The sequence below is a fragment of the Palaemon carinicauda genome, chromosome 16, assembly GCF_036898095.1.
Source record: "Palaemon carinicauda isolate YSFRI2023 chromosome 16, ASM3689809v2, whole genome shotgun sequence".
Lineage (NCBI taxonomy): Eukaryota > Metazoa > Arthropoda > Malacostraca > Decapoda > Palaemonidae > Palaemon > Palaemon carinicauda.
Window position 1 is genome coordinate 2,045,829 of NC_090740.1, and position 9,816 is coordinate 2,055,644.

Consider the following 9,816-nt stretch of genomic DNA (forward strand, 5'->3'; position numbering starts at 1 on the left):
GATCCATTTGGGGAGGATATCATCTGCTGCAGTTTTGTTTATCTAGCATACTAATCTGTTCCGGTAGGCCCTGCTGCTGCCTCCAATGCCTTAGATGACCGCGGAGGTAGCAGCAGTAGGGGATTCAGCATTATGAAGCTTCATCTGTGGTGGATAATGTGGGAGGGTGGGCTGTGGCACCCTTGCAGTACCAGCTGAACTCGGTTGAGTCCCTTGTCAGGCTGGAGGAACGTAGAGAGTAGAGGTCCCCTTTTTTGTTTTGTTTCATTGTTGATGTCGGCTACCCCCCAAAATTGGGGGAAGTGCCTTGGTATATGTATGTATGTACTAATCTGTCAAGGTGTGACTTCACGTGTTCACTGATACAAGATACCCTCCTAACCAATTGCCTTTTGGCTCTTATCTACATTGTCATATGTTATCAGAGTTGTCTCTTGTGTTCATGACTTTTGTCAGATACTGTTTCTTTTTTTTTTTTTTTTTTACTTTTGTCAGATCCAGTTTTATGTTTTCTATATTCTTTTGCAGATGAGCCACTTGGTACTGATTACTGAGATGGGTTTGCTCCTGTTGTTAGTCTCAAAGGATTTCTTACTGCCATGGCTAGATACAGTTCACCTCAAACGAACTGGAAGTAACAAACAAAGAATAATTAATGAAAATCCACAAAATGAAGATGCAAATTCCATAAAATTACTAATACATGTAATTATTATAAAAAACAAGCTACTACATGATTGTACAGTATTTTAATTTTGTAATAAGAATCTAACTGTAAACTGTACTAAAAAAAAAACTTTCCATGTAGTAAGCACAGCTTAGTGATGTGCAATATTTGTTTTATGTTATGAGAAGCTGCACCTTTACTTGTATTGCCACCTATTGTGATAATCCCAGTATGTTTTTACACATTCAGTCTATCTGTAGAGGCTCTGTATGTAATGAGCCCAGTATGTTCATTAAAGTATACAACAAAGTTTTAACATGGCAACAATATTCAATCAATTAAGGCCTTTGTAGTCACACGAGTTTACCTCAAACCCAAAAATGAGATAACTAATGAACGTCAATCATATAAAAAGTTCTTTTCAGATATATTTTGTTTACCGTAGATGAGCTAATGAGATCTATTACCTATTTAAAGTCTCTATGAGCATTTGAATGCTTAGCCATTAGTGGAAAATCAACAAATTGAAAGTAAACAAAGTTCCGTTTTTTGTGCTGTTATTGTTTCCTGACTATAAATTATACTTTTTAATGTCTCTGTTGGTCGACATACACAGTAATGGATTAGACCATCATGCGAGATAAAATATGTATCAGTTTTGCACATATTGTAGGGATTTTTCTGTAGCTCCGTCAGATTTTTCGCTTGATTATAAATTCTGTGGCATGACTTTTGTTGATACCATTACATCGAAATACATTTTCTAAAATAACGTAAAGTAAATCATTTGAATGGTAATATATGTTTCTAAGATGACATGAAGTGAAGTTATAAGCGTTTGTATACCCCTACACCTGATTCTCCATCAAGTAAATAATTTAAATAATAATTTGTGTTTCAAATATAAAAGAGTGAAGTTATAAGAGTTTGTATACCCTACACCTGATACTGAGATATGGAAATATAGCTGTAACTCCTAATTTTAGTATAATTTCCTTAAGATACATTTCATGCGCACGAAACCCATCTAGCGGATAAATAAATAAACAATGTCAGTTTTACACAGAATGGGAGAGTTTATTGCGTATTAGTTGGAGCATTGGCAGAAAATATGCTAAAAGGTATCCAGAAATTTTCTCCTACAACAGAGTTAAGATCAATATAAGTATAAACATCAAGCTTTGCTTCACTATTTTGAAGTTTTGCTTGCATTCCTACTTTGCTCAATGAAAGACATTTCCGATAGTTGGTTCTATGGTGAGTTTTCTAATATGATCTAATTAAGAAACTTCTATTCAGAACTAATTAAAGAACAGCCAGCATTTTAGCATTCTAATTGACTGTATGGAACAGCTAAGTACAAAATCTCAATAAGAAATATATCCATAAAAAAGATTTTGTATGGCAAAAACTAGGAAGGGTCATATATTCTATGTTTCCTACAAAACGTTTTACTCTATCAACTGTATAAAAGCAAACTCTTCTTATATATATAATTCATTTTTTATATCAGAAGGCAAGGCATCCTTAACGATAAAGAGACATTTCTAGAATCTTATGTTTAAGATCATACTTGGAAATAAATCTTCCAATACCATTCCAAAACGGAGAACCACCTTCGACATTTCCACCTCTCTTTATCACAGAAACTCAAACGAAGATATATGCTCATTAAAAGTTCCAACAAAATTACAGATATGAAAAAGTAGAAAACTACAGTAAGGTTTAAAAACATTGAAAATTAAATCATGGTGAAATCTGTGAGGAAAGATTATATAAATAGTTTTTTTTCTCTGGCTTTCTTAATTAGGTCAACGCCAGTTTAGTTATAAAACAACATTTTGCTTATGTTACCAAAAAAAAAGGCACTTGTCCATCAGCTGGTCAATGGTTGTGCTGCATATTTTGGTACAAAATGGAACAAAGTGACTGGAATATAAAACTGGATATAATGTTTTCTAGTTTAACCAGTCCATCCAAACCATTCCAGGTATAGATCACAATTCTCCTCCCTGATCCTCTTCTGCAGAACCTTGTTGTCGTCCTTACTGATGAAGAAGCATCCCCAGATTCTGATCAATGTCAGGTCATTATTCATATCCAGGAGATGGTGGATAGAGCTTGCAGTGACATTCGGGCAATTGTCTATGGTGATGCGGAAGAGCTTCTTCATGGGGTTTTCCTGAAAGAGATATGCTGCTAGATCATTTTACTATTTCAATTCACCTAAATGTTTCTTCGCTCTGAGATCTTACTGCAAGACGATGGATGCTACGCTAGATCATTTAACGATTTTAATCCATCTAAATGTTTCTTCGTTCTGAGATCTTATTGCAAGACGGTGCTTAACTACACCATTTTTCTACTTCAATCCATCTAAACGTTTCTTTGTTCTGAGATCTCATTATACGACGATGCTACATGACACCATTTTACCATTTCAATCCCCCTAAACGTTTCTTCGTTTTGAGATCTTATCGCAAGAGGATGCTAAGCTACACTATTTTTCTACTTCAATCTATCTAAACGTTTCTTTGTTCTGAGATCTTATCGCAGGACGATGCTACGCTAGACAATTTTACTATTTCAATTCATCTAAATTCTTCTCCGGTCTATGATCTTATTGCAAGAGGGTGCTACGCTAAACAATTTTTCTACTTCAATCCATCTAAACATTTCTTTGTTCTGTGATCTTATCGCAAGACGATGCTACACTACACCATTTAAATACATCAATCCATCTAAACGTTTCTTTGTTCTGAGATCTTGTTGCAAGACGATGCTAAGCTACACCATTTTTCTACTTCAATCCATCTAAACATTTCTTTATTCTGTGATCTTATTGCAAGATGCTACGCTACACCATTTAAATACTTCAATCCATCTAAACATTTCTTTGTTCTGAGATCTTGTCGCAAGACGATGCTAAGCTACACCATTTTTCTACTTCAACCCATCTAAACGTTCCTTTGTTCTGTGATCTTATCGCAAGATGATGCTACGCTACACCATTTAAATACTTCAATCCATCTAAACGTTTCTTTGTTCTGAGATCTTGTCGCAAGACGATGCTAAGCTACACCATTTTTCTACTTCAACCCATCTAAACGTTCCTTTGTTCTGAGATCTTATCGCAAGACGATGCTAAGCTACACTATTTTTCTACTTCAATCCATCTAAACGTTTCTTTGTTCTGAGATCTTATCGCAGGACGATGCTACGCTAGACAATTTTACTATTTCAATTCATCTAAATTCTTCTCCGGTCTACGATCTTATTGCAAGAGGGTGCTACGCTAGACAATTTTTCTACTTCAATCCATCTAAACATTTCTTTGTTCTGTGATCTTATCGCAAGACGATGCTAAGCTACACCATTTAACTATTTCAATCCCCAAACCGCTTCTTCGTTCTGAGATCTTATCGCAAGTGATGCTAAGCTCCACCGTTTTTCTACTTTTATCCATCTAAACATTTCTTTGTTCTGTGATCTTATCGCAAGACGATGCTACGCTACACCATTTAAATACTTCAATCCATCTAAACGTTTCTTTGTTCTGAGATCTTGTCGCAAGACGATGCTAAGCTACACCATTTTTTTACTTCAACCCATCTAAACGTTTCTTTGTTCTGAGATCTTATCAGAAAATAATGCTACAAATTTGAATGAATCAATATGTACTCACTTCTAGGTTTCTGAAAACTTTCACACATCCAAAGAACAAAAACAACTCTCATTCTGTTTAAGGCTTCCATCTTTCACTTTCGGTTCGGACTATCTAGGGATTTTTTTTTGCTCTGTCGATTCAATGAATTTATATTATCCTGATGGTATGCCATTAGACTTATAAACTTAAACTTATTCCCACGCTATCTAAGCACCTTAGTCGGTTGGTTGGTTAAGATTGCCATGCCTGTAGCCTGACACGGGCTCTTGTCACACCTTAGTCTTTATATTGCTATATCAATGTACTCTAGAGCTGTGTAAAATTACCAAATAGAGGGTTTTATGTTACTACTCAATACATCTGAGTGAATAGATCTGTACTTATATTCTAACCGATAAAATATATAAAAATATTTCAATATATTTCAGAGAATAATCAAAGATTATACAAGGAACTATATTCACTTACCTTCCAGATATCGAAGAAGAGCTTGTCCGAGAGAGTGTCAGTGTTCCGTACCAAGAGTTTCTCAAGACCTTGGCAGTAAGTCAGAAGTTGTTTAAGGATGGTGACATTTAATGTGTCTGTTCTGAGGTCTGACCATATCTGAAATTTTAAAGGGAAACCTTTTCAGTATCTGTGATTTATGATGATTCTCATGCTGTGTATGTAATACTGACCTATTTGCTCTTACAATTGGGATTTAGTTTGACATAATATTGTACCACTTTATAAACTCTAAGATTTGTTGAAAATTTCATATATATATATATATATATTATATAATATATATATATATATATATATATATATATATATATATATATATATATATACATATATATATACATATATATATATACATACAGTCAGACCTCTTTTTCGTGAGGGTTAGGTAACACAGACCGGCGCGAAAAGCGAAAATTCGCAAATGCCTGTTGCCCTAGGGTGGGATAACTCCTAACTTAACAAGGCACTGACTTCCCCCTACCTACAGTACAGTATTGTACTACAATAAACTATAATTTTACTGAGCAGTCATCATACCCTTACTGTACTCTACAACAAAACACTATTGTTCCTATCTAGTAATACTGTAATATATCACTCGATGATACTGTAGTATGTATCGCTGTAATATATGTAGAGTAATTTTTAGTTTGACGTAATACCACTTTATACCTTCTAAGGTTTGTTGGAAATTTTATCCTGATTTAGGGAAGGAATAAAGGAGTGATTCCCCCAAATTACTCAAGATTTTATCAATTGTTCTCGTCGACAATTAATAGAGCAGAGTGATATTTGTTGTAATTTTATTATTTCCCTTTCCTACCACATTAAAGATTAACTCAAGGTCATATATTTAAAGGACCTTGGATTAATTAATCAAACCTCAGTTCTGATTGTTTAGGTTAGTCAGAGATTGACTAATGTCACTATTATTAAAGACCACTACACTGTCAATCTAGTTTTAAAGTCATTGGGAATAAGGCTCTCATACAATTCATAGTGAGAAATATGACATGATAACTGAAGAAAGATAATTAACAAGCATGTAATTGGAGGAAAATAACAAATACAGCTGGGTTACCTTCAGAAAGTTGAGTAAACGAATGACAGGTGCAATTTGAAATTTAAACGTCATTTCTAAAATTGATATATTTTGTTTTCATCTGTGGTTAGTAAAGCGAACTTTCTCTTTCAATTTCTGCCTGTTCCTGGAATAAATATCCTACAACATTTCCTTCCTTCCATGTCACGTCGAGTGATTACAGAAGCTCAGCGAGTTTTCCCAAAAGGATATTGATAACTTCCTGCTCTTTACATATCAACCCCCTCATTGGTATTTTACTGCCTAACTGTACAACTTCTTTAACATTGTCTGGGTCCTTTATCAATCCTTTTCACTAACATACAAATCCCTTGGGCAAACCTTATCACTTGGTAAGGATAGAAGAGACTCTTTAGCTATGGTAAGTAGCTCCTCTAGGAGAAGGACATTCCAAAATCAAACCATTACTTTCTAGTCTTGGGTAGTGCCATAGCCTCTGTACCATGGTCTTCCATTGTCCTGGGTTAGAGTTATCTCACTTGAGGGTATACTCAGGCACATTATTCTATCCGTTTCCAAATTTGTTTCCTCACTGGGCTATTTTACCTCTTGGAGTCCCTGGGCTTAGAGCTCCTCTCTTACTTTATGGTATACTCAAGCACACTATTATATCTGTTTCCATGTTTCCTTTCCTCACTGGGCTATTTTACCTCTTGGAGACCTTGGGCTTATAACATTATGATTTTTCTAACTAGGGTTGTAGCTTAGCTATTAATAATAAAAATAATAATAATAATAATAATAATAATAATAATAATAATAATAATAACAACGAAAAGACCACTAATACTCTGGTTAAACGAAAACAGGAATAAAAAACTTTCATTTCTTGAAAATGATTGTGGCAAGGACTTACCTCGAGTCCCATCAGATGATTATATAGGTGCTCCCTCGGGTACATAATCTCTTCGTAAACGGAGATGTTACTAACAGCCAAATTCTGCAGGCGAGGACAGCACTCTCCAATTACTGTTGGGGGGGAAATAAGAAGAAAATTGACTTCGGGTTCCACGGCAGGGGTTGCCAGTTTTGGCCTTTTTTCAGGCTTTAAAAAAAACTCAAATTTGGCCTTTTTAGAATTGGTTGGCCTTTAATAATATCATGAAAAAAAGGCATGCCTTAAATTATTATATATTTGGCCTTTTTAAGAAGAAAATTGACTTCGGGTTCCACGGCAGGGTTCCCAGTTTGGCCTTTTTTCAGGCTAGAAAAACTCAAATTTGGCCTTTTTAGAATTGGTTGGCTTTTAATAATATCATGAAAAAAAGGCATGCTTTAAATTACTATATATTTGGCCTTTTTAAGACGAAAATTGACTTCGGGTTCCACGGCAGGGCTACCAGTTTGGCCTTTTTCAGGCTAAGAAAAATAAAATTTGGCCTTTTTAGAATTGGTTGGCCTTTAATAATATCATGAAAAAAGGCATGCCTTAAATTATTATATATTTGGCCTTTTTAAGAAGAAAATTGACTTCGGGTTCCACGGCAGGGTTGCCAATTTGGCCTTTTTTCAGGCTAAAGAACCCCTTAAATTTGGCCTTTTTAGAATTGGTTGGCCTTTAATAATATCATGAAAAAAGGCATGCCTTAAATTATTATATATTTGGCCTTTTTCTCCACGGTAGGGTTGCCAGTTTGGCCTTTTTTCTGGCTTAAAAAAACTCAAATTTGGCCTTTTTAGAATTAGTTGGCCTTTAATAATATCATGAAAAAGGACATGCCTTAAATTATTATATATTTGGCCTTTTTCTCCACGGCAGGGTTGCCAGTTTGGCCTTTTTTCCGGCTAAAAAAAACTCAAATTTGGCCTTTTTAGAACTGGTTGGCCTTTAATAATATCATGAAAAATGGCATGCCTTAAATTACTATATATTTGGCCTTTTTAAGAAGAAAATTGACAGTGGGTTCCACGGCAGGGTTGCCAATTTGGCCTTATTCCAGGCTAAAAAAACTAAAATTTGGCCTTTTTAGAATTGGTTGGCCTTTAATAATATCATGAAAAAAGGGCATGCCTTAAATTACTATATATTTGTCCTTTTTAAGAAGAAAATTGACTTCGGGTTCCACGGCAGGGTTGCCAATTTGGCCTTTTTTCAGGCTAAAAAAACTAAAATTTGGCCTTTTAAGAATTGTTGGCCTTTTAATAATATCATGAAAAAAGGGCATGCTTTAAATTACTATATATTTGACATTTTTCTCCACGGCAGGGTTGCCAGTTTGGCCTTTTTTTCAGGCTTGAAAACTCAAATTTAGCCTTTTTAGAATTGGCTGGCCTTTAATATCATGAAAAAAGGGCATGCCTTAAATTATTATATATTTGGCCTTTTTCTACGAATGGGTTGGCCTTTTAAAGCCGCTGTTGATTAGAAGTTGGCCTTTTCTCTTTTAGAAAACATGGCAACGCTGAGGAAGGAGTTATTTGAGACTCCAGGACAGAAATAAAATCCGAAACCAGAAAGTGGGACACTGGAAAATTGGAAGGAAGAATTAGATTGTAAAGTGAGCTTGGATATATAAACTTATAAAGATAGTGGAAGAATGAAATTAAAGAAGAAATATATGACAATGTATTTGCTTTAGTGATATTTTTTAGAGCAGGAACTGATATGTTAAAACAAAATATTATAAATAGGCACAAAGGGGGAAGTGTAAACTGCTATTTTTGTGAAAATGAGGAAGATGATTTGACAGATTTTTTGTTGTTTTACCTGGAATATAGAAGAGAAAGAAATGAATTAACTGAGCTCCAACAACCCTACGAGGAAGACCTAAAGAAATATAGAGGATCATTTTTAATCATTGGAAAAAATTTAGAAAAGAAAGAAATATTAAACCTGGTTTGGAGACAAAGACAAAACAGTAGAAAAGAAATATAATCTCAAGGAAGACCTAAAGAAAATGATAGGATCATTTGTATTCAGTGGAAAAAATTTAGAAAAGAAAGAAATATTAAAACCTGGTTTGGAGACAAAGACAAAACAGTAGAAAAGAAATATAATCTCAAGGAAGACCTAAAGAAAATGATAGGATCATTTGTATTCAGTGGAAGAAATTTAGAAAAAGAAAGAAATATTAAACCTGGTTTGGAGACAAAGACAAAACAGTAGAAAAGAAATATAATCTCAAGGAAGACCTAAAGAAAATGATAGGATCATTTGTATTCAGTGGAAGAAATTTAGAAAAAGAAAGAAATATTAAAACCTGGTTTGGAGACAAAGACAAAACAGTAGAAAAGAAAGATAAGCTCAAGGAAGACCTAAAGGAAAATGATAGGATCATTTGTATTCAGTGGAAGAAATTTAGAAAAAGAAAGAAATATTAAACCTGGTGTGGAGACAAAGACAAAACAGTAGAAAAGAAATATAATCTCAAGGAAGACCTAAAGAAAATGATAGGATCATTTGTATTCAGTGGAAGAAATTTAGAAAAGAAAGAAATATTAAAACCTGGTTTGGAGACAAAGACAAAACAGTAGAAAAGAAAGATAAGCTCAAGGAAGACCTAAAGGAAAATGATAGGATCATTTGTATTCAGTGGAAGAAATTTAGAAAAGAAAGAAATATTAAACCTGGTGTGGAGACAAAGACAAAACAGTAGAAAAGAAAGATAAGCTCAAGGAAGACCTAAAGGAAAATAATAGGATCATTTGTATTCAGTGGAAGAAATTTAGAAAAGAAAAATATTAAACCTGGTGTGGAGAAAAAGACAAAACAGAATAAAAGAAAGACAAACGCAAATAACTAGCTTATTAGAGGCGCCGTTGCAAAGAGAGGTGGAATAGAAGAGACTTTGGGAAATGAAAAAAGGGTGGGGAAAAATGTCGTGGTTGTAATATTAATGGAAAAACCGACAGGAAACATTGAAGATTCTC

General features: G+C 34.3%; 1 pseudogene; it reads right to left on the reverse strand.

Annotated features, from left to right (window-relative positions):
- Positions 1-1,719: 1,719 nt before the first annotated feature.
- LOC137655615 (uncharacterized) overlaps positions 1,720-9,816 on the reverse strand; it is a 150,524-nt pseudogene continuing 142,427 nt past the window's right edge.